This window comes from Lonchura striata, chromosome 18 (assembly GCF_050655825.1).
Source record: "Lonchura striata isolate lonStrDom1 chromosome 18, ASM5065582v1, whole genome shotgun sequence".
In the NCBI taxonomy this organism is placed as follows: Eukaryota; Metazoa; Chordata; class Aves; order Passeriformes; family Estrildidae; genus Lonchura; species Lonchura striata.
Genome location: NC_140720.1, coordinates 5,563,225 through 5,587,410, shown reverse-complemented (window position 1 = coordinate 5,587,410; position 24,186 = coordinate 5,563,225). Strand labels below are relative to the sequence as shown.

General features: G+C 46.3%; 1 long non-coding RNA gene across 1 annotated transcript in view; it reads left to right on the top strand.

Annotated features, from left to right (window-relative positions):
• LOC146765822 (uncharacterized) overlaps positions 1-22,567 on the top strand; it is a 67,899-nt gene extending 45,332 nt beyond the window's left edge. Inside the window, exon 4 of the long non-coding RNA XR_014949319.1 lies at positions 2,406-22,567. This is a non-coding gene — a long non-coding RNA (uncharacterized LOC146765822). The remainder of the gene's footprint in view (positions 1-2,405) is intronic.
• The last annotated feature ends 1,619 nt before the right edge of the window (positions 22,568-24,186 follow it).

Here is a 24,186-nt window from a genome sequence, read left to right as displayed (position 1 = left end):
TCTTCAGCCTGACCTCAGGCAGGACTCAGAGGGCCTTGCAGTCACAACCTGGGTGCCAAGTACCTCTCCTTGGCTCTGCCCTGTGCCTGGAGTCAGCACCACATCCTGGGCAGAACAGGCCTATTGCTCACTGCCCCAGGCTGTCCTGATTCCTGAGATCTGCTTCCGAGTGGCCTTGGTGAGCCTTCACCAAAGCATCCAAAACCCAGTTAGAGATTGGGGAGCTGGGAACTGATTTTACCATCCTGGGCCAAAAGCTCAAGGCCCAGTCAGGTAAATGATGTGCTCAAGGAGCCCTTCCTTACATGAGCAGCCCCAGAGCTCAGTGCCTGGCTCCATGCATGAATCCATTTACAGACCATTTGTTCTGAAGTACATTAATTAGAGGGCATCTTTCACTGTGGAGCTGGTTGCCAGAAGAAGGATTGTGAGCTGCAGATCTATTCTCAGTGTTGACATGTAAGGGTAGCATCGCTTCAGCAGTGATAGGAAGGTGTTGAAGGGATAAAGCCCACCCTCCCAGTAACTTCAGCTCTGGAATCACAGCAGGCCATGAGCCAGCCAGGCTGATTTGCTCTGTTCCACAGCCCCAGCACTAACACTGAGCAAGTGCCTGTGGGATTGCAAAAACCTCACTCTGGCTTGGCATGCTCATAGGTAAAAGGCAAACTTATGGGAAAACTAGCAAATAAAAAGCAGCTGGGGAAAGATACAGGCTCAGATCCATTTTAGATTCCCAATTCCTACTGACAAATCCCCTGGAGTTTGAAGGATACACATTGAACTGCAAACTCAGGGCCTCAAATGCTGCTGTGGAGTGGCTCCCACTGACCGCCCTGAGATCACACAGGGGGTGCACCAATGCAGGGAAAATCAGGGCTGCTCTGTCACCCTCTCCATCAAAGTACACAGTGTGAGCCAGACAGCTTCACCTTGCTGAGACAGAGGCTGGGTTAGAGTGCAGCAGCATTAATGGCCAAGCTCCCATGTCCACAGCCATCACAAGAGACCCCCTCGGTCCTGTGGGACATTGTACCCTGTTCCCATCAGCTGACAAAGGCCTCTAGGAGAAAAAAATAAATAAAAAAGTAGTTTGGTTCTCTGTGAAATTCCATTGTTCCTTAAATGTCCCCTTACGTCTACCTCAGGCCACACTGAGTCAGTTTGACACATACAAGGGCTGTTTCGCAAGGCAGCATTATGTGTGCCCAGATGTGATCAATCACACAGAGCAAATAACCCTCTCCAACAACCACCCAGTTCCAGCAAGGGCAAATGTCACTCCTGTGCCAGTGGCAAGCCCACAAGCCTTCATATCCACACAAGACAGGGTCCTCAGAGATCACAGGACTTGTGAGAAAAGGGCCCTGTGAGCACCATCCTAATGCCACGTCCCCCAGCAGAGAGGGTACTATGAAAGAATGATTTCTGCCCTGAAAAATGAATCAAATTCTGCCCAGCTTTTAGGCCAAAGCAGCCCCCGTGTCCACGGTGAGTTGTGAGGCTTCAGGAGTTTGATAATATCTACCTGTGCTCACAGGGCACTCACAAAGTAATGACATTAATTTGTATGTGGCTGCTAAATAGCATGAGAAGGTTGTGGGTCTGCTGGCACAGCCTGGGCTCTCATACAGGATGGAAAGTGGACAAGAGAGCAGACTGGGGTCAATATGAAGTGAAGAATTGTTCAGGAATGTCTTGCTGAAATAGCCCCTGAACTCTGTGAACACTTTGCGAGCAGCACTGTAAACAGCTCTCTATTAGGTTTTGGCCCTCATCTTGTAAGGGCAAACCCACAATTAAAACAGGCTGCAAATCCAGGGAAAATAGCAGCACAGAGTGCCACAAATCCCCTGAGAGGAGAAATTCTTCATCCAGTGTCCGGGCAAACACTCAGTGCAGATGTAATAGCAGAGGTTTCTGCAGCCTCCTCTTGCAAGGTTTCCCCCTGGGTGTCCCAGCATAGGAGGGCAGCTCTCCATGGCAGCCAGTCTGGGCAGGCTGGGGACAGCCTCCAGAGCTGCCCAGAGACAGGCAGGGGCTGCCTTCCAGATCAACACTTGTTTCTACAATCTCCTCCTGTGCTGCATGGGCCATGCCCATCGAGGGTGGGTGTCTTCAGGCTAGGGCTCAGATCTGAATGGGGTGGGTGAGACAAGATGTTCGACTTGTATCCTTGTAACCTCTACTCTAAACAAAGGGGCAAAGCCATTAAGTAAGACAAAATCAAATAAAAAATCTGGATGGTGAAAGAGCCTATGTGTGCGGAAAACATGGTATTGACCCAACAGGGCAGGGAGAAAAAACTGCAGCTAAGAATCACAGCTTAGGACAGCCTGGATTGTTCTGAACCATAGCAACATATTTAGACCTCTGTGTCACAAAATCTCCTTTTCTCAAGGCAGCACCCAGCAATCTGGGCAGCAGGTTGTCCAGTGGCACCAGCTGTGAGGATGGCAGGAGTAAACCCCCACTGTGGAGGAGCCAAATGCTCCAGGAGCACTTACCCATAGCAGAAAGTGAGCTACGACACTCTCCACAAAGAGCTGTCTTGCTAATTGAGCAAGCCAAAGATTTTCTGGAAGGAAAACAAATATATTTGCAGACAGGCTGAAACAATAAAGAAAAATTTAAAAGGCTGAACAAAGGGACTGCAAAGTCAGTGACAGACGTTAAAATCTCAGTAGCAGCTGCCTGCAATGGGCAGCGGGGTCTGTGCACCAGCCAGGACTCGCTGCCCTGCCGGGGAGCTGCAGCATGAGGCTCCAGAAATCGAAAAGATGTTTCACACAGCCCTGAATTATAAAAGCCTGAATCTGCATCCAGCATTTGAAAAAAAAAAAGGGTAAGTGCTGAAGCCGTGCAGCCTCCTTGGGGAGGAGCCAAACGCCAGGGAAAGACGGAGGTGCCGGGGTCCGAGCCCGGAGGAGAAGCTCGAGGGGCACCAGGGACAGGAGGCGGCTGCGGAGGTCCCCGTGAGCACGGCAGGGAGCAGCGAGCCCTGCCCTCCCTCGGGAAGCTGGAGAGATGACACGGCTTCATCACAGGCCTCTTCCAAACAGAAGACCTTCCATTCTTCCTATGGTTTGTCTGAATCAGCTCTAAGGCTGCACACCTACAGGGTGGGAATGTAAAATCCTGAATCCCTAGTGAGACTTTGTTGTCACTTCGAGGCAATGGCCGGTCACAGGAGCACTGAAGATGGACACTCACCGGGGAAATTCCCAGTGCTCCATTGTGCTTTGATACCCAAAGCTGCAGAGTGAAGGAATTAGTCATCAAGAATGTGGCACAGCAAAATACATTTTTTCCAGAAAAGACCCATTTATAAGTGGCCATTTTCTTCAACAAAAACCACAAGCCTTTGGCAGATATTTAAGGATGACTATACTGAGATTCACGTCTTCTAGGAAAATTAGGATGTGCCTAAATTCATTTATATTTCGTACTTCTAAGCCTGACTGTAAAGATATGCTTCTATCCCTGCATTTCCTTTAATGCCACAAGAGATGGGTTTCCTCACAGCATTCACAGACAAAACTCTCCAAAGCACCATTTTTGGAGCTGCTTCCCATGGCTGTGGAGAAGCTGGAGGGAGGTGGGTGCCTGGCCTCTGGGAGTGGAGTGAGCAGCCCCAGAACTGCTTGCCTCTGGAAGCAATTTCTTAATGCAGGAATCTGCCTAAATCCTGGTCTAACTGCTAAATTAGATGTTAATTATTGTGTTGATATTCTGTTCTCCATGACTTTCAAAGTTGGAACTGCTGCCTGTTCCATTGCTGCCTGTTCTGTTCCATTGCTGCAGCACTGCTCCAGAGGCTTCAGCCAAGGCAGGGCTTGGTGTGATTAATCCAGACCGTCTCTTTTCACACACTGTGGGCCACGTTTGTGGGGTAAAATACAGAGTCATTCCTTTGACATTATATATTTCATAGTCACGACTGAAAACTAATGGCTAAATAGGAAATATGGAATTCTGGATTTACAGCAATGAGGCTAAAACAATCTTTGACTATTTGACTACTATCTTTGACAATTAATTTGGTGTGAATTTAAAGCACTGTAGTTATGACTGAATTGTTCTTCAAAGATACTCTTCATTCTGGAATAAAACAGTAGAATTTAGGAATAAGTGTTCCAGAGTACTATTGTGCTATTTTCCAACTCTGGAGTAACAAGTTTAGCAGTGAAGATTTACAAGATGGTCATTTTATGCCTGATCTGGCCATCAGAGAAACTCCCTTCCACCTTATCTTTTTCAAACCCAGTAGACTCTCTCTCCTGAAAACAGTTTCTGTTTATAAATACAGTGGGAAATTCTACAGGGCTCACCTGGACCACTTCCTTTCAGCATTAGCTTTTATTACTTTTATTTAAAGTGGAAAAAAAAAAATCACACAGCAAAGAAAAGCATTTGTAGGAGTATGGCAATGTTTTCCATACATGCTTTCCTCATGAGTCAGGGTCCATCCTGTGCACTGACACATCCTGCAGACTTGCTCTGACTCGTGGGGCAAAGCCATGGGTGTGCACAGCACAGGGAGACACCCAGAGAATACAGAGGGAAGCTCTGGATCCAGGAGCTGCCACAGGAGACACAGTTCCCCAGGCATTTTCTCCCAGGATATCAGTGTGCTGACTGCTCACTTTGCTCTGCACCATGAAAACTGTGGAGGTGCTAGAAAGCAGCTCTTTGGTGATGGGCTCAGGGTGTTTGGAAGAGCTCTGAGAAGCTGCAGTTACAATAAATATCCCTGTGCATCTCACAGCTTCTGCTGAAACTGGGAAACTCCGGCTTGTCTAAGCCTGAGGAGTGATTCCAGCTGAGGTTATGCACACAGAGCACACGGCTGTTCCCACAAAACACCACACCTGGACACATTTATCCTGGAATAAAATGTGACTTGATACTACCCACTTCACTCCCTTGGAGAGTTCAGTTGCACTGGCTTTAAAAGCGGATTAGGCTAACACAGAACAACGCTCTATTTATTCCACAATGAGTTGTGCAGGAATACAGATGATGGAATGAGTCCATCCCTAAAATTAAACCTAGAAAAGCACACATTGAATTGCATATATTAATAACCAGTATGTATCATTTCAGTACTCAGAGGACCAAATGGCCTCCTGATTTGGACAACTCAGGTGACTATCTGTCAGCAAGATTTCCTCCCCAAAACATTGTTATCTAATCTGAAAGCTAGGCATATATTTCAGTGGCTTGGACTGTGATTTATAGCCTGATGTATGAGTCCAAACCTCCTGAATGATCTTAATTAAACTCTGAGGGTGAAAAATTAATCACCATAGTTATTTTATTATGCATGAACAGTAAAAAAAATACTTCAAATTTACATAATGTCTAACAAAATTATTTCATAGTCACACTGAGACTCAGATTATTATTAATTATTTAACTTCTCCCTTTATCATTGGAGAGGAACAGGCAATATTTTGGCACCAAGTTTCTGGACAGTAAAAGGAAAAAAGACTGCTTTGGTATTTCTACCTTCTCCCACAGGTGGCCAAGCTCCATACCTGCTCCAGTCCACTACAATAATGCCCAGTGCCTGCTCCTTTTCCCAGAAACACTTCTTTATCAGCACTCTGTCTCCAAAAATCATTTTCTCAGCAATATATAACATCCACTAATAAATGCCACTAATAAATCTCCAAGCTGTCCCTGCATGGAAATGATTTGTTCTTAGTGCTGAGCAGGTTTCTATGTGCAGGTTTCTCAAACAGGCAGAAGATGAGGGACAGAAGCTGCCCTGCAGATCCCTGCCCTGCAGGTGCTCCTGAACGAGTCCCTCTTTGTGTCACCATCACATACCCAGGACTCAGCTTTACCTTTGGGATGTCTCTGACACAAACCCTGCGTGGGACTGCTAGATGAAGTTGTTTTCACCCCTTGGGTCTCTCCAAGGCCCCTGGGTGACATACTGAGCCTCAAAGCAGCAGGCTGGTACCACAAGCCCCTACCTGCTGCTGGGGTGAAACAAGCTCTCTCCACTCTCTGTGTGTTGTATTGACTACTCTCTGAAGGGAAAGTCATCCAGGACATCCTCACACATCTCTGTGACCTCCTCAGCCCATTGCAGTATCTGAGTTACTGAAAATCCAGGCTCTTCCTCTGAGGAGATGAACAAACTTCTCCTTGAGGTCCTGTCTGCACTAAGAGGACTCAGGGAGAGAAACAGCCATGGAAGGTCTCCTCAGAAACCTCCCCCAGTCCTGCCCCCACGCTCCATCTGCAGGTTTTTCCCAAGACACTCCCTGGATGGCTGTGCCAGGAGCAGGACGTGCCCTGGGCTGGCCGCCTGCACACGGTGGGGACCATAAATCACAGCAGCACAGTGTGGGACGTGCCGTGGCACCCGCTGAGAACCGGGGAGCACACTGACAGGGCTGTCCACATATCAATGCATCAACCCAGAAGACAGCCCCCAAGGTAAAGACAACAACCTGCTTTATCAAATTATCATCCTAACGAGACAAGATTGCAAATAATAGACAATTTGTGGGCTAATGGCTCGGTATGGATCGAGGTAATACAGAATATGGACTGGCATGAACTCTGCAAAACACAGTAGACTATTTATATTGATATTCCTTAAGAATACCTATAAGTAATGTTCAAATTGAGAAAGTATCCCAAAAATCACCTTCACAAGGAAGTTAAGGAGCGCCTGGCAAACTCTTACAATCTGCATTGCATTTGCAAGCTAATCTGGAAAATTATTACACCACGAGAGTCCTTGCTACGAGTTTCATCATCAGCAAGAAATCGTTGACTCCTGATAGTATCAGCAGAGATCAGTCTGGATGCTCTTTGCAGCCTTGCTGAAGAGGCTCCCAGACCACATAGGGTTACATTGCTCTTCACTCCTCACACTGAGGAGCCACAGGGGAGGACTGAGCTCCTGTGCTGCCCTGAGCTCCACTGCCACACTCAGCAGGCACCCCCAGCTCTCAGAAAAGAAAACTGAAGCAGAGATTGAGTCATAAAAGAGGTTTGAGATCATGTACAGGGTCAGCAGCTTGGAGATTCCAGATTTTCTGGCCAACTACAACCTGACAGGATCATCACACAGAGGAAATTTCATTTACGAGTGTTGTTCCTACTGGTCTTTTAAGTCACCAAGGTGACAGCATGTCCTGACACTGCCAGGGCCACCCTGCCAACCTCCCCTGCAGCAGGACAGGCAGCACTTCCAGGCTTTTCTAAGTAGAACAGGAAGTGGGAATGTAACACCGTGGAGTAACTTAGACACAATTGAACCCCCTCGTTTGGTAGCCCCAAAAGAGATACCCCACCTCACAACATGTCACGTTCCTATGCCAAAGTGCCACTGGATGAAGACTCAGGGGATGCTAAGGCTGTGCTGGACCTGTCCCAGAGGAGGGATGTTACTCAGTGCAGGGTATATTTATACTCCAGTCTTCAGAGAACAGCAATGCCCACTTGTCCTCAGATCTTTGTATGCCTGGGGAGAGGTTTCCAGTTACACAAATTTATTGCAGGGTGACACGCAGAGATCTGATTTCTTGAGAGAGATAATGAAGTGCAGGATTTTCTGGCAAGGAGCAGAAATGTCAGTGTGACAAGCTGATCGCTTACTATACCATAACTTAATACATCCTGTGCGTGTTTGGGAGGATGTTTTTGATGAACTGGCAACCCAAATTAGCAAGGAATTTTTAGCATGTGCCTGGTCTTCTCATACATCAGGTATCAAGATTCACCTTGAATGGGAAGATCATTCCCTGAGCATGACTCCATTTGCTCTAGCATGGCAATTTATGACTCCAAGGTGCTTGGAGGGATGAGTGGAGAGGGGAATGTCCACAATTATTCAGGGAAAGCAGATGCTATCAGACAAGGCTGTACCACAGGTTCCTCTGAGCAGGGCAGCAGAGACAACTCCCAGCATTGCCTCTTGGTGACCTGGACAAAAAATGGACAGCAATATCCTATCTTCCAAACAGAAGAGGACAGTTTGGGAGTGATTTGGAATGCTGCCTGATCCCAGACAGTTAACTAGGTCCTTCGCTTGTAAATTCCTGTAAGAGTGGGAAGCCAGGTGGGTGATTTTTTGCTTCCAGTGAAACCAAGAATTCTGCAGGGGCATTGCAATCATGGAATTAAATTCTGCAATGGTGGACTTAAATATTGCAATGTTGGATCACAGAGGGAAGAAACAGGGTGGCTGACAGGTGTGTGGGCAGTATATAATTCAAACTGCAGAGGAGGAGGACAGGTTTAGGCCTACAGCTTTGTTATCTCACTGCAGTCAGATCCTGTTTACTAGACTGACAAACACAACAGCTCGAGAAGTGAAACTGTTTACTTGTAGTAAACTGCTGATGCTCACAGCTTTTGCTCCATGTGCCTCTCGTGTTGCCTTCCCATCCTTCCAAATATAATCTTCTGTGGCAGGCAAGATCTGGAAGGCTTTTAAGCAGGAGTCTCTTCCCAAAGGGCACTGTGCAGTGCAGTTTGGCCTTTACATATCACTGTCACTCAGGCTATAGAAAGAAATTATCTTTCTGGAGATTAAACAGGAATCCATACAAACTCAGAAACAGGCAGATTAATTGCTAGGAATAATATTACCAAACCTGTACACCATGTGCAGTGCACGGCTGTGCAGGATGTTTATGTGTACCTATGTGTGTCTCTTTACAGAGTAGGCTGAGTAGGTGTATGTACATAAAATCTGCCCAGAATTTCACAATTTCAGTTAACTGGGTGGAAGGCAAAGAAGGTTGTGGGCAGGGAACAGAAGGATGCATCCATTTCTTCTATGAACTGGATGAACTGTTAGTCTGGGGAATTCTCACTGATGTGTCTGCCCAACCATGAATTCAGCTCCTGATCCTTGTGGGAGCCATGGAAAGTCCAAAACCATCCCTTCCCCTTTCTCCTCCCTGTGTTATCTGGATGCAGATCTAGAGCTTCTATAGAAAAGGAAGCAAAAGAATTTCCAGGATCCAGAGAGAAAGAGTAGGGTTCTGAAGAAGGATGGATGTGACATTACAAATCACCCAGCAATTTACCAGTACAGAACAGGAACCCAGGTACTGCCAGGGCCTATGAGGCTGCCCCTGGTCTGAATATGCTTTGAGAAAAGCACCTGAATGAGGAGACATCGAAGTCACAATAAAATATGTGCTCCTCACATGCAGTGCTAAGGGAAATGTTGGCCCACTGAAGTCCATGGGAGTTTTAACTGGGGGCCATAGTTCTACACTGGGTCTGCAGGGTAGAACTATGGCAGAACTTTCTTCTGTTGATAATACTGTAAACAGTCTCACTAAGTTATAAAGTGGAAACATGCCCAAGGCATCCTAGTGATGAGCTACATTGCTGTAGGTGGCAACTAAACTGTAAATAAAGCTGTAACTCTTTGGACTTAGCCCACAACAATGTTTTTTCCTAACTAGAAATTCAGGCTTGATACAGAGCAGGGAGAACACACTGACTCGAAAATCTCCCAGGGCAGACTGACATGGAAGACCAAGTTGATTCCAGGAAGACAAGTAACTGACCTCTCTCTGTTAGGAAAATTATTTGTTCTCTGCAAAGCTCCAGCATATAAAATGTATATGAGCAGATCTGTAAAAAAAAAAAAAAAAAAGTCCAGAAACTCAGCAAAATAACCAACCGAAAGTCTGACATCAGCTAAAAAAGATCTTGCTGGAAATGAGTTGGTTTGGTTTAGGAGTTGGCTCCTGAGCCCACACCTCCCAGATTACTGGGTTCTCCATCAACCTTCTAAACATCCAAAACTTTTACAGGGAAAGCACCAAACTGACTACTTTGCAAGGGAGAACTGAGGATAATGGGACTGATATAAAGCTAGATCAACTTTCCTGCTCTCACTGACAATCTGGGCTTTCTTGTGTAAAATCCTTCTCTTGTTTTATTCCCCAGAGCAGCACTGTCAGGGCAGCCCAGCCTCTGGGCAAAGCCAAGCCTGGGTGTTTACCTGGGGAACGGACAGGGAAAGTCACATGTGCACTCAAAAGTCAGGAAACAGAAAGAGGAGAGTAACAGGTCCCGAGTTTAGGAAAGAATTTGCTTTTGAGTTTTAAACAACAACAACGTTAGTATGGACACCATTTTGGCATTTCTAAAAGCTAGCAGAAACCCCTGCAGAATAATGAGGTTTGAAATGGTGATTCCTGAAATGAGTTTTTCTCTGCTCTGTATTGCAAATCTGTGCTTCTCTAGCCTGTGGCACTCAGCAGAACTGTGCAGTGCCATGGGACAAGTCACCATGTCCTGCTGAACACAAACGTTCCTGGGGCTGTGTCAGCAAACCCCTCAGCAGAATGCCAGCAGTACACAAACCTACACCTGAAAGACATACAGGTGTTTAGATCTCCTAATCTGAGCTCCAAATCGCACTCAGAGCCATCTTTGGTTCCTTGTGCATCTTTTGATCTAATCCTTGTCCTGACTTGTGTTGGTGATATTGCCACTGGCAACAGGCAAAGTCAGGAATGTAAGAACAAAGGAACGTAGAACAGAGAGAGACCATCCAGGCCATAAAGCCCAACATCATGAAAAACTCATGAGCCTGAAACTTACCTGAATCTTTTACTTTGTCAAATAAAAGCTTTCACATCACCCTGTAAACAAACTGGTACGGATATTTTAAATTTGCCCAGTAAAACTCCATATGGGTAGTATTTTATGTAAAAAAACCAAAAAAATAAAATTAATGAGATCAAAATTATTTTGCTTATTTTCATCTTTCAGATTAACAGGAAACTATGTTATTGCTACAGAATTAGTTGACTGGGTTGATGCTGGTTTAAGCTGGTGAGTATTGGAGTAGCTGACATCTCAAAGCCAAGCTTGAGATGACCAGTTCTGCATGTGAGAGCTCCACTGATTTCCCTGGCCTTGCACAATGGCCCAGCTCGGGCAGATCAATCACACTCTGGACATTCCAAGTGGAGAGACAGGACTTAACTACCCTGCTCATCAGGGCAGCACACAACAAAAATTCTGGCACTGATTGTCCAAGGGAAGATGAAATCAGAAAGGACCTACTCTCTCTCATCACTGTGAGACTCAAGATGTTAGAGAGGCAAATACCAGACATAGAGACAGATACCAGTAAAGCTGTCATAAAAACAACACCCAGTACTATTTACTGGGAATCCTGTTTTTTCAGTAGTATCACACATAAAATGCCTGCTCCTGTTCCCATCAAAATTAAAAGCAGAATTCCCACTGTCTGGCTTAAGGATCAGGCCCATTATACATGTTAAGAGTTAGATCAGCAGCTTGCAAAGTCTCTAAAGGGTTTTTATGATGCTGTCTAATTAATTCAGAAGCAAATAGATTATTTCTCAGGAGGTGAAAAGCAGGAATTATTTAAAAGCTGCCTTTAGGCAAACTACCAGGGAATAAGAAAAATGTAACTACTGGTTATGTCAGATTTCATTTTCCAGATCAAAATTCATTGTGTCAGCTCCTTTTCTTTGTTGTGATTCTTTAAAGATGTAATGAGAGCCCTGTGTCTGTAGGAAAAAGAAGGTGCTTTGCTGAGCCATGCAGCATCTTAACTGTACTTTTCCCCACCTAATAAATATCTTCCAAATGGGAATCTATGAGGAAGAGCAAGAAAAAAAAGATAGAATTGCTTTCCACTCTTCTCTAGGTTGCCTTTTCATGGACAGAAAAACTTTTCACACATTGAATTGTGCAATAGAAGGGGTATTATGGGTCAATTATTTAAGTGTTGCATGACTGTAACCCCTTATATTAACTTTTGCATGAAAGAATAAAGGAACTCTTATCCAGAGGTCATGTCATCTAAATATGGAAATATATGTTTGAGGAGATAGCAGAGTTGCAGATAAAGTCCCACAGCAGGTCAGTGACAGGGCTAGGATTAGCCACAGTCCCCTGTTTTTTCCCAGCACAGCCTGCCTTCAGATTTGCAGTTGCTGTAGTTTGTAGTTTGGCACAAATCTGCTGAGCCAATTGAAATTACGTCTGCCCACACCAGGTCTGGCTTTGGCAGCTATTTTTAGAAATTCTGGCTGGAGCACCAGGAGACCAGAAAGGCACCAAACACCCAAGTCCTAAGGGAAGTCAATAAATTCAGCTTCCATTATCCCCTCTGAAACAACCCAGCTGAGAGGGAAAGTGATAGGAGAGCTACAGATACATCACACACTGGTAACTCAGAAAAGCTTACTTAGTGTAAGCTCTGTGTGTAAGAGGTTTGTGCTGCTTAATCCTGTCTAAACCCACTAAGACACTGCTTTTTAATTCAAGGTTTGACAAAGGAGGGTGTTAAGCCCTGTCCTGCACAAAGAAGCAAACGGTGTGAGGACCCTGTGAAAAGCACAGCAAGTCCAGTGTGAGGCCAAACTGAGCTTTGTGCCAATGCCAGGCCTGTGGATGGGCAGGAGTGAGGACTGGCAGGCACAGCACAGCCTGCCTGGATCCTGCTGGAGTCAGTGGAGGTGCTGTGCCTGAGGGAAGAGGTGTCTGCCCAGGGAACCCATAAATAGGAGCTGCAGTTTGACTCCAACAGCTGCACGAACAAAACACAATTCCAGGCATGAAGTAGCCAGATGACCAAGCAGAGAAAAAGCATTTAACCAAAAGTCTTTTCTACTTTGCAATATTTTTCCTGCTTTGCCGCAGTAGTGCTGCAGAGGCTCCTCAAAACTGATTCACTCCGCGTTGCCTGGAGGACGTGGGAATCATTCCTGTGCAGCAGGACGAGCAAAGGCCTCTGCATTATTCACTCCCACTGCACTGTCAGCCTTGTTGGTTCTCTCCATACACACTGTGAATCTCACCCACACAATCAAAGCTTCTGGATCAAGGTGTGTCCTTGCAGCCACTCCTGGCTCTGCTGCTGCTCCCTGGCCATGGTCTGGCTTTCCAGGGAAGCTGCTGCTTAGCTGGTTTTCCTCTTGGGGCAGTGGGTGTTACATGGGGATTTTGAAGACCGTTAAATATTCAAACTTGGGCTTAGCCAGGGAGATTCAGAAAGCATCAATGTCTGAGCAGGCTGGCTCACCCTCCTGTTTTTCTGGGATGCCCTCCAGATACCTGAGGACTGTAAAGCAGAGAAAAGAGGAGAGTCAATAATTCACGCTTTTACAGGACTGAATTTAGATAAGCCTGAGCAAACCAAGCCAGCCACGCACTCTGCTGGGGCTCAGCTGCTTCAGTCCTTAAATATATTGTCTGATGGCTCACTTGAATTCTAAAGGAAAATTAAGAAGCTTGCTCTTTTAAGAGGTTTTGTAAATCTCCTTCCTGTAATTCTCTTCATGTACTCTGGGTGTGTTCTCATTACAACTAGGAAAGACCTGAAGATCTTGTTTCCAGGGTCTTCAGTGTGGGGCAGATATTTGAATCCAAGTCATAAGAATGTGAAAACAAAAGAACAAATGTTGAAGAATTTCCTTACTCACTAGTTTTCCCTAAGTCTTGACTTAGATCTTGGTGACTCTACTGGTAATTTCTGTATTTTTTCACAACTACAGAGCCAAAACCATATTCCATGTGAATGTGCTGAAATTTCCATTTCCTCAAAGAGTTGTCTCTATTTGATACAGTTGCTGTTTGGGCCCCAGATAGCCTCAAAGAATTTCTGACTGCAGTGGGGTTTTGTACAAGTCTGTACAGTGAAGCAGGAACTGTGGCAGTAAAAGTGAGACTTACACTTCAGTCAGAAATGGCCAGGGACAAATGACTAAATTCTGTTGTGCAACTCACTGACATCTCAAGAATACCTGAGACAAAATTCCTTTGCAAATATCACACAGGTGAAGTGCTGTGCAGAACAGGGCAAGTCACTTTTTATGTGTCCTCCCAGGAAGTCTGGGGTGTGATGGGGAGACGGAGCAATAAAGAATATCACTGGGCCAGAGAGCTTCCAGCTCTTCTCTTTTTAAAAGAAGACAGAGACAAAATAAGAAAAAAAAAAGGAGTGGGAAAAAGGAATAAACCTTTGTCTGCTGATAGGAGACCCTCATTTAGTCATTATTGTGGGAGCCTTGCAGTAGTCTAAAGTAGATTCAGAGGACATCTACTTAGAATTATTTCATAGCCTTTGTAAAGTTTGCAGCAAATTAATGCAAACAAGGACTCATTTCTGTTAGTCAAGAAAGTGTTTATGTTGGCAGAAAATGTATCTTTCAAGCCTGCTAATGCAGCATTACAAAAGACAACAGTAGGTTACTCAAACTGGAGATCAGACCTGTTTACTTTGATGAAAGAAATAGTCTAAGGCACCAAAGGGTGCAGCAACAGCTGACAGGCCAAACACTGAGTCCAATCCTGCAAATGCTTCGTCTTCTGAGGCCAAAAACCTAAATAACACAAATGATGGGAATATGCACAGCAGCTCTGTTATTTCTAGCTGTAGTTAGGAATAAAACCAATCAGGCCATTTGTCAAGGTGCAGCCATGCAAAACACAGGGGCTTTATCTTAAATGACACACATAAGTAACGTTTCCATTGAAGTTGTTTGGTTGCTTTAGCCACAAACTGGCACTCACCCTTGCTAAGCAGAAAATGGTTGGGTTTTAATAAGCTCTCCTGGGACTGCTGGACAGCAGGGACACTTCAAGACAGTTTATTACTATTTTCTCACTCTCAGTCTCCCTTGGGTGACTTCTGGCTTATCCATGCCAGGACAGAGACACTTGGGCTGCCTCCAGGCAGGACAGCTCGCTTCAGCAGAGCCTCTTCCTTTGTGTGAATGTGACCGTACTGCTCTCAGGAGGCAGCCAGAGCGTCTCTGTCCCACATTCCTGACACTGGGACACCACTCCCATGCCGGGATGTGCACGGCACAGCCAGCCAGGCACGTTGCACAGAGCCAGCTTGAATAGGAATTGCCGGCACCCGGCCAGAGCTAATAAGGCTGGCGAGACCTGAGCTGACTCCTGCAGTCGTGAGTGCAGGGAGCCAGGGCAGGAGCAGCGCTGCTCCCTCCTGCAGCCACGACTCCTGGACACAGGGCACAAAGAGGAGCTCAGATCCTGCCCAGTTCATTAGCACCAGCTACCCTTCTGCCATGCAGACCTGCCTGGGTATTTTAGATTACTCTCCCCAGTGCTCATATCACTTGATTTCTCTCTTTACCCAGACCATCCCGGCCTCTAACATGCAATGGTGATCTGAGCGTGTTAGAAATGAATTTATAACAAAATTAAAATAATGTAGTGAGTTACAGCCAATCTGCAGCGCAACAGTTTTCAGCCAGATGGTCAGGCTATCACAACCATCTAGTCTGAGCTCCTGATTAATGTGGGTCACAGAATTTCCTGTGGCCCATTGGCAGGTTTAGCTCCAAGCATTATCAGCCAACACAGCACCAGCGTGGTTGTCCATCACCCATGTGGTGGCTTGAGCAGGGCAGGCAAGTAGGATGGGTCTTTTTAGGCAGACAGCACTGCTGCCTGCAAGATTCAGAGAGGTGCAGGAGGCTCCAGAGCACCAGCATGTGCTGGGAGCTGCAGAAGGCTCTGAGAGCTGGGGCTGGGCTCTTGCAGCTCCCGTTGGCAGGGGCAGGAATCACAGAGTCCTGCCCCCAGTTGTAATGAAATCAAGTGAAGTTTTGCTTAAGTAAGGGCTGAGTCAGTCATGAGTCAGGATTCATGGACTTGGCCCAAAACACACATACATTTAAAAATAATTGCTTTGAGTGCTTGGATAACTTTTCAGCAACACTGGGGAGATGTGAATAATTGTGGTCCAGTAGGAAGATCAAAGAATGCTGCAAACATCCCTGTTACCCAGCCTCATGGGCACTGTTCAGCCCAGCCACAGGAGCTCCTTGCTTCCCAGGGTAAGAACCTCAATGCATGGGTGTCAGAGAGTGAAATCATACCTACTCTTTGATGTATTTATATGGGTGGAGATTCCAGGTCATGCAGTGAAATGGAATTACTCACGCCCTTTTGTTCCCAAGGATTAAAGCCTTTATCTTCATATTCTCAGCAGGAATATCATGTTTTGGGAAAGGAACCCTAAGATCTATACCAGTTGTATGCTACTGTTCTTTTAAATATATATGATATGTGGTTAGCCTTCAGGACAGAATGGAGAGGCATAAGAGCAAACAAATGAGCTAACAGTAAAGAGAGTGTGTGGCTGTGAACAGCCAAGCACAGCCTATTGGACAGGGCTGATCTTCCTTTCCCTCACTCCCACAGAGCACTCATCACTTGTAATCATATGGGAAAACTGCACCAGCAAAATAACACATTGTTAATATTCCTGTGTTGATTCTTTTCTGCCTGTGATATCTTGCCCTAGCTTGAACAGCCCCAGGCACATCTATTACACACATCCAATGGAGACAGTTCCTTATGGTTTGAAGGTAAGGAGGAGATCCATGAAAGCGTTTGCCTGCTTGGTACCAAGTTCATACCCTAAGTCATGAGCATGACCCCAGCACACAAAGTAACTTTAGGAAGAGGAATAATATCAGAAGGTAACAGGTATCAGTTATTCTGTAATAATTACCTTTTTGCTTTCTCTGCCCCCTTGGCAAATACAAAGTAAGCCAAAGTAGTTTCCCCAGCCACAAAAAACCGGGGATAGCTGCACTAGCTGAGCAAGAGCATGAACAAGGCAATTGTGGTGAAGAACCTGACATGCAGGAACCTGTTACATTGTGGTAACTCAGCTGTATGTCAGAGCCCTGAGCACAAGCAAGACTCAGATTCAGTGCAAATCATAATTTGGGACCAGATAATACTGGGCAGGCAAAGCTGCAGGACCTCAGCACTTCTGTCATGGATCATGCAGGCAAAGCCTTGTGCTATGCACTGAAATCATGCTAAGCCATTTGGCATGGTGGTGATTATTTGCTTTGGTGACATCTCCTAGTGATCTACGTTGGCAAGCTAGAAAAGGTGTGAAACAGGACAGCTATTAGAACTAATTATCATTATTTGCCTTCAGCAGGTGCTGAGAACTTCACTGCAGAGTGCTGAGAACTTCACTCAGAATGCTGGGTGGTGTACAGAACACAGCAAGGAACAGGCAGGATACAAAGGATACACAGCTGATGAGAGCATTGTCAATTCAGCTTCAAAACATCTTAAATTATGTGCCTCACAGTCACTTAGCAAATCAGACCTTAACCACAGTTTCTATAAGACACCACTACATAGCAGTAATGGAACACATAATTTCTTTTCATTCCTCATCCAGCTCTTAGGAGCATCCTGTATCCACTGGAAAAGAACATGATGCCTAATGCTCATGGTTTCAAGGCAAAGTGTAAATATGTCAAGGACACCCTGAAGCAAAGACAGCAAATCACAACTGAAGGTTTAAATTTAAAAACCTGTTCCATAAGTTTATGATGCTATCTTTGGGTTGGGGGGGGGTTTGCTTTTTTATTTTGTTTTTATTAACATTTGAGCAAGGTGGATGCTTGGTAAAGGCCAGAACAAGTAGAGAATCAGCCAACATGAGACTGGTGAGCAGCTGGGGGTGATGAGAACAGCACAACACACAGCAGCCAAGCACAGGCACTTCCTCATCCTCAGCGTTTTAAGGCATATCTGAGAGGACTTCCACAGGGGATTTCATGCTCTCTTCCTTCACTGGACAACAAAATTGCACTCATCTGCCATCAGAGCAAACACGGACTGTGGGCTCAGAAAAACTTTCACACATATCCCAACAAGAGCCTTTTCCTCATCCTGCCATTCCTCGGGTAATCAGTGACCCAGGTGAGACTGAGAGGGCCAAGGACTAGCAAAAGACTAAAGTACACGTTTAAGACTGAGCACAGGAACAGTTTTACTGAAGTTAAGCACATTTTTGAGTGATTTCATAGAGTTGGTCTGAACTCTGCAACTGCTCATCGTTCTTGCTGATTGCATCTGCATCAAACAAGGATCAGCTGTGAGTTACATGGAGGGAAAAGGTGAAGAGAAGAGAAATCAAGGAGGAGAGTTGGTTGCTACGGAAAAATCAGGGTCTGATGATAGACACTTTTTGGCTTTTCCAGCAATTACAAAACCTCCCCAGCTCCCAGATGGGAGGGTTCAAGAGAGCTGCCTGTCATAGCTGTGACTCTAGTGTTCACAAAGGTCAGCCTGGCCACAGGAAAACACAGGCACAGCCAAATGCCAGGCATTTGTTCGGCTCCAAGAGTCACTTGCTGCTTTAAAACTGCAAATGAAATGCAGCACAAAGTTGGAGCACACCAGGACTTGAGCTTTTTCCAGCAGCACAGAGATGTGGGATGCTGGCTGGTGCCAGCAGTGCCTGTGGCTGGCAGAGGTGAGGCCAGGCATGGGTCTGGACTCCTCACCTCCCCCCAGGCCATTGCCCAGCCTGCATCCTGCAGCAGCCTTGGGAACACCCATGAAGGCTCAGTGACTCCACACAGTTTCATCTATGGTGGAGGACAGGACAAGTTACTGAGCTGAGATTTGTCACTGGGGCAGGACAAGCAGGGGCAGGACTCACAGGACCAGATTTTTATTTCTGGTCTGCTGGATGATTATGGATGAAAACTCAATTTTCCACTCTGTAAATTGGGATTAAGCATATTGGCCTTTGTAAAGGTCCATCAGACAGAGATATCTGTGTGTTTAGAAGAAAGGTAGCACTGCTATGCCTGGCATTTATTTACATGCTTTAAAACACAACTGGCTTTTTCTCTCTGTGTGAGTGGTGCACTGTATCATGGTGCTGCTGCCTCCAGAAATCACCAGTCAAATGACTCAACACCATGTGTGTCAGGATCTGAACTATTGCATTTGGTCAGTTATTGGAAGGATGATCAGACAGCAGCAGTAATTTCTTCTTCTTTGAGGACAGGCAGCCAAAAGAGCATCATTTATGCAGTAACACACAGAGCCTGGGCATCCCAAACATTCCTCACAGGAAGCCCAGGGCTCTGCTCCAGCCTGTGTGTGCTGGGTGGGCACAGCACTGGGCAGGGGGACAGTCACCCAGAGACACAGGGTCACAGAAGTCAGACCTGAATGGCTGAGCCCAGGATATGGCCCCATTCCCCATGAGGGTGTCCAGGGCATCCACAAGTGGGTGAAGGCACCGAGCAGGTCCCCAGCTCTCACTGTTGGGCATCTCAGCCCATCATGTGCAAGGTACTGTACCAGTGAACTGAATAAATTTTTCCTCTCTTGATATTATTTCCGAGTAATTTTTATAAATCTTCACCAGTTACTGTGATCCTTTAGTCCCTTCACCCCCTCCTCTAGTCCCAGGGGCCAGGTCCATGAAGCTGAACCGTGCACCTCCTCTGCAAGTTAGAGTGCCAAGAGTGCTGCTGACAGCAGGACTGGAAATCACAGGAAAATCCTCTGCTCTGTGGGGATGCTGGCTGCAGAAACCAACAATGCAACTATTCCTGACATCTCCTGCACGTGCAAGAGCTGGGGTTAAGACGATCAGCTCTGCAATAAAGATGGAGATGACCAGATACATTCAAATTCAGCAGGCAGAGGCGCTGCTGTGGCTGTCCTGGGATCAGCACCAGAAGCGGCCCCACGTCCCTGACCCAGGGAGGGATTCCCGAAGTGAGGGGGCCTGGCCACGGTGTGCACAGCCCTGTGCCAGCCCTGCCGTGTCCCCCTGGCTGAGCACCTCGCTGGGAGAGGCCAGCCCCGCTGGGGAGCAGAGCAGGCTCGGGATGCCACAAGAGGGAGCAAAGCTGCCGGCTGGGCACGGAGGGGAGCGCTCGGACCCACCCGGGAACCGCGGGCTGGAGTCAGCCCTCTGCCTCTCCTGACACCGCTGGAAGGGCAACACATGGCACTGCCATCACGGAACACAATTTCTACCAGAAAGGAAAAAATAGAACAGGCACAGGGATCATCAAAACCAATCAACTAGCGAAAACTGATCAGCATCTTTAGATTTCACAACTACGGATACGTGTGTGTGTATGTATAAACATATATATATATATAAATACATACGTGTCTATAAAAAAATCTTCCATTGTCCCTTAAGGCATTTGATTGTTTTGTTAATTCCCAGGATGTAATCTGTTTTGCATTAAGTGGGATTTTAAGCATCTAATTGTCAAGCGTTGATAAGCCATGAGAAATTTGATTACAAGATAGGCATCAGCTGAATGGAGATAAAACACATCAGGCACTGGGGTGCGATTTCCAGGTGAGATCAGTGTCTACCAGCACCGGGACATGCCAGGGATCAGCTGCAGGAGTGCTACAGGTGGAAATGGCAGGATTGAGGACTTACAGATCAAAAGTTGCTATTACCAACTGCTCCCTGTTCCCAGCTGTGCAGTGGCACTGGGTTAGCACCTGGGCTGATGACATCCTTTGGAAAAGGCCCCAAATTTCATGCATTTCATGTAAAACCCATTATTTATACCTAGAAGTACCAAAACATCTAAAAATACCATCAATTACCCATAAGTACCAGAGTAGAGACTGTAAACATGTTTTTCTGCCCCCTCTTATCTCTTCAAAGGAGACTGAATTTACTGCTTGGCCCAGCCCCTTGCAGGCCAGCCCTGCCACGTGCAGTTCATGCCCCTGTAAGTAAGCATCAGGCACATTTTTGCAATTCAAACTGAGATAATTGTCAGCCCAAGTAATTGCTTGATCTTGTGATTGGCAGCTTTAGGTTCCTCCTGCCTGTGTACCTCACTCTGTCTTTCACTGTAGATAGAGAGGTCTCTGAGCAGAGGCTCTTCCCATGGCGAGTCACAGCACGTGCTTCCACCTATCCATCTAGCATCAACATCCAGTAATAGGGAGGCAGAGGCTGCTCCAGGTCCTGGCCCATTGCTTTTATCACTAGAACTCTTTAGTTGGCATTAGACTGACAAGCAACTTTGTCTGGAGTGGCACAAGCAGAAGGAAAGGAAAGCAGATCCCCTTGGTGCTGGGTGAGTGCTCCTTCACCAGACACAGCATTGCATCAGCAGGGTCCTGTTATCTCCGTGACCTCCCAATGCTGGCTGCTCTCTGTCATGCTTTGGGAACAGCAGAAGCAGATGCAGAGATTGGGGCTTGTGATACCAACACCCTTTGAGCTTTTTAACCTCAAGTACTGTTTGTTTTGCTTGGCACTTCCCACCAACCACGGCTCCTCCAGAGCAGCCCTGCGGTTCTGAGCTCCTGGCCAGAGACTGGAGGTGACTGTGAGCCTGTCCCCAGCCCGCCCAGCTGCCACCTGCACCCCTGCCCCTTGCACCAGCCTCTCCAGAGGCAGCAAGTGCTGCTGATGGACACACAAGCTGCCCTCCCAGAGCACCCAGTGACTCCAAAATAAACACTTAGCACATCCACCTTTGTTTTGAATTGTGACAGCACTGAGGAGATATTCACAAAAAGATAACCAGTTTCTGAAATTTCCTGATTACATGCTGTTAAAAAGCAACGGGTAATAAGTTGAATTCTAGTTCTTTTAAGAAGCCTTTTTTCTTTTGCTTTCTTTTCCCATTGTTGCCAGAGAAGGTGGGAGAGGAAGCCAAGGAGGGAATGCAAAATTTCTACATATTATAGGGACAAAAAGCAGTTGTCATTTTGGAAGGTATTTTTAAGAAACTTTCACTTCATCAGTTGTCAGGTAATTCTGTTCTGCATAGTGCTGCTGCAGGCAAGGCAGTAACACAAACTGGTATTACACTGTACATAAAAATAAGGATATATTCTCAGCTGAATCAGAGCTGCCTTCTCACCAGGGCTCTGACAGTCCTGATGGGTGCTCAGGGCTGGTGACTCAGCAGCCACTGGTGACTCAGCACTCACAGAAATCAATGGAAGCACCTCCAGAACTTTTTGTAAGAGCTGAATTAGGCCACATTTTAGCCTGGTAAGGGAAACGCACTTCTGACAACTTGACTCTGTAGCTTCAAGTAATTTTCTATGTCTGCTCTAAACTAGCTTCAACCGAATTTGCACAAAGACAGCATTTCCCCCCTGGCTTCTTGACCCAAAATAGCCTGAATTTCAACACTTGCAGTTATTTGAGCTCAAATCTATGTACTGCTTGCAGTGACTGTAGGGATTTAAGAGACTTTTGACATGAAATCCTTTGGCTTCAAACAAGCATTTATGAACACAAACCATTTTTTTCTCTTTATCTCCTCTTCTTTCTATCTCCTTTTTTTCCTCTCAAGGTGGAATGTGCATTCTTTGGGTCAGAAAGCACTATCTACTGCCATTAGGACTTTCAGTTTATTGTTATTAAACAATGTGGTGGGGGTTTACCTCTGCCTTTCAGACATTTGCCAGTTTTCTTTAGGATGAAATTCTCAGTGGTAAAAGAAGCTTGTTAAAAAATGTGAGGGAAAGGGAGGAAAAATATTCTGTTGCTTTGTAAATAATTTTGCCCTGCTCCTGGTATTTTTGGCTGTCTGGCTGCATTCCAGCTCTGTGTCACTTCCCCATGTTCCACCCACAGGAGCCCCATGAGCAATGGCTCAATGCTGAGTTACCCCAAACCAGTTTTGGTGACCTCACATTTAAAGGGCAAAGCCCTACCACAGCTATCGACTCCTGAAAGCCTCATATGACACCTGAACCATCCTAAAGAATCATCCTCTTGAGCTAGTGACCATTTTTGGTCACTAGGTTTGAGTTTGAATGGAGACATGGACGATCTGGCATTGTTTTGTTCAGTGCCAGGGAGGGCCTGGGAGGTGGGAATGATGCCTCTTCTGGCATTTAAATCAGCAAGGCCCAGCCTGTTTGTGCTGGGCAGCCCCCCTGGCAGATGCCAGCCCTGCCACCCTGTGCCCACGCCAGTCACTCGGGATGGATGTGGGAAAACCACAGCACACCCACACTCAGAGTCACAGGCTCCTGTCCTGGCTGAGTCAACTCAGCCCCTTATTTTTGCAGGGAAGATATGCAGGATCTGATGGAGCTTATCAGTTGTGTATGGGCAGGGAGTGGCTGCGTGTCTTCAAAGAGCAGATAAGGCCATCAAAGCAATTGTCAGCCCCAAACGCTGCCTACTCACCCAGCAGAGCCAGCATCACCTGGGCTCAGACTCCAGCCTGTCTTCAGGAGCCACCGAGGACTCATTTTCTGTGTTCACTGCTCACCACTGCTGGCAGCTGGCAGGCTCAGCACAGCCTTGAGGAGAAGAGCCATCCCTGCTTTTTGCTCTCTGCTTGTGCATCAGCAGCACCTCAGCCTGCAGCTTTGCCCTGAGATGCAGCTGTTGTACCTGCACCGTGTACAGGGAGCCAGAGAGGGCTGCGAGCAGGGACCAGCTCCACATCCTTCTGCTCCCCAAGAATGTCACATGGATTTGGAAGTAAAGGAGCAGTGTCAGGATACACTGTAAGTCCAGGTGGCAAAGAAAGATACCTGGGAAAGGACAGGGATCCTGTTTAATCCCAAGGGCCCACTCCAACAGAGAGAAGAAATAAGAAGCAGGCAGGAAAGGTGGCGGGTTTCCCACCCTGGTGAGCAGAGCAGAGGGGACTCACCACCCTCAGAGGCAGATGGGATGCCAGAGGAGAGGCAGAAGGGGATGAAAACAAAGCAAACCTTCTCAGTTGACTCAGGGCAGGAGCAGGGACAAGACAACCTTCTGCCAAAGCACCACCTCAGGAGGACTCAGATGGAAAGAATTTCACTTGCGGGCAGGAGAGCAAGTCAGATACAGTATCTTTGCACACTACCCCGCCCTTCTCTAGGCTTGTCCTCAGTTTGATGTGCGGCGTGCAAATCTGGAATGCATTCATAAATAAATGTAATTCTCAGATGTATTGTCAGCCTTAAAGAAAATGAGCAAACTTAATTAAAAATCCCACTGTTTCTTTGACTCATTACCTGAGTCACATCTTCAGCCTAGCCACTTTTTATACCTTAACACTGAAATACATGTATCTTTACGTTATACTTTATACACATTCTACATTACACACTTCACACTGAAATACATTATATCTTTAGCATTGAAATACAATGAACACTTATAAACTCCAAGAAGTCAGCAAGATGATACTCCAGTGTCTGAGGAAGTCATCCATAAGCTGTAGCAACAAGAGGCTCAGGAAGTCTGAGGAATCCCTGTGTAATACTCTCATGTGATAATGACAGGCAGATTGCCACTTATTGAAATCACAAGATGCCACAAATCCTCTCCCATATTCCCTACCCAGTGAGGATAAATCTTGCTGCATTTCAAATATTTTGCTCCATCAG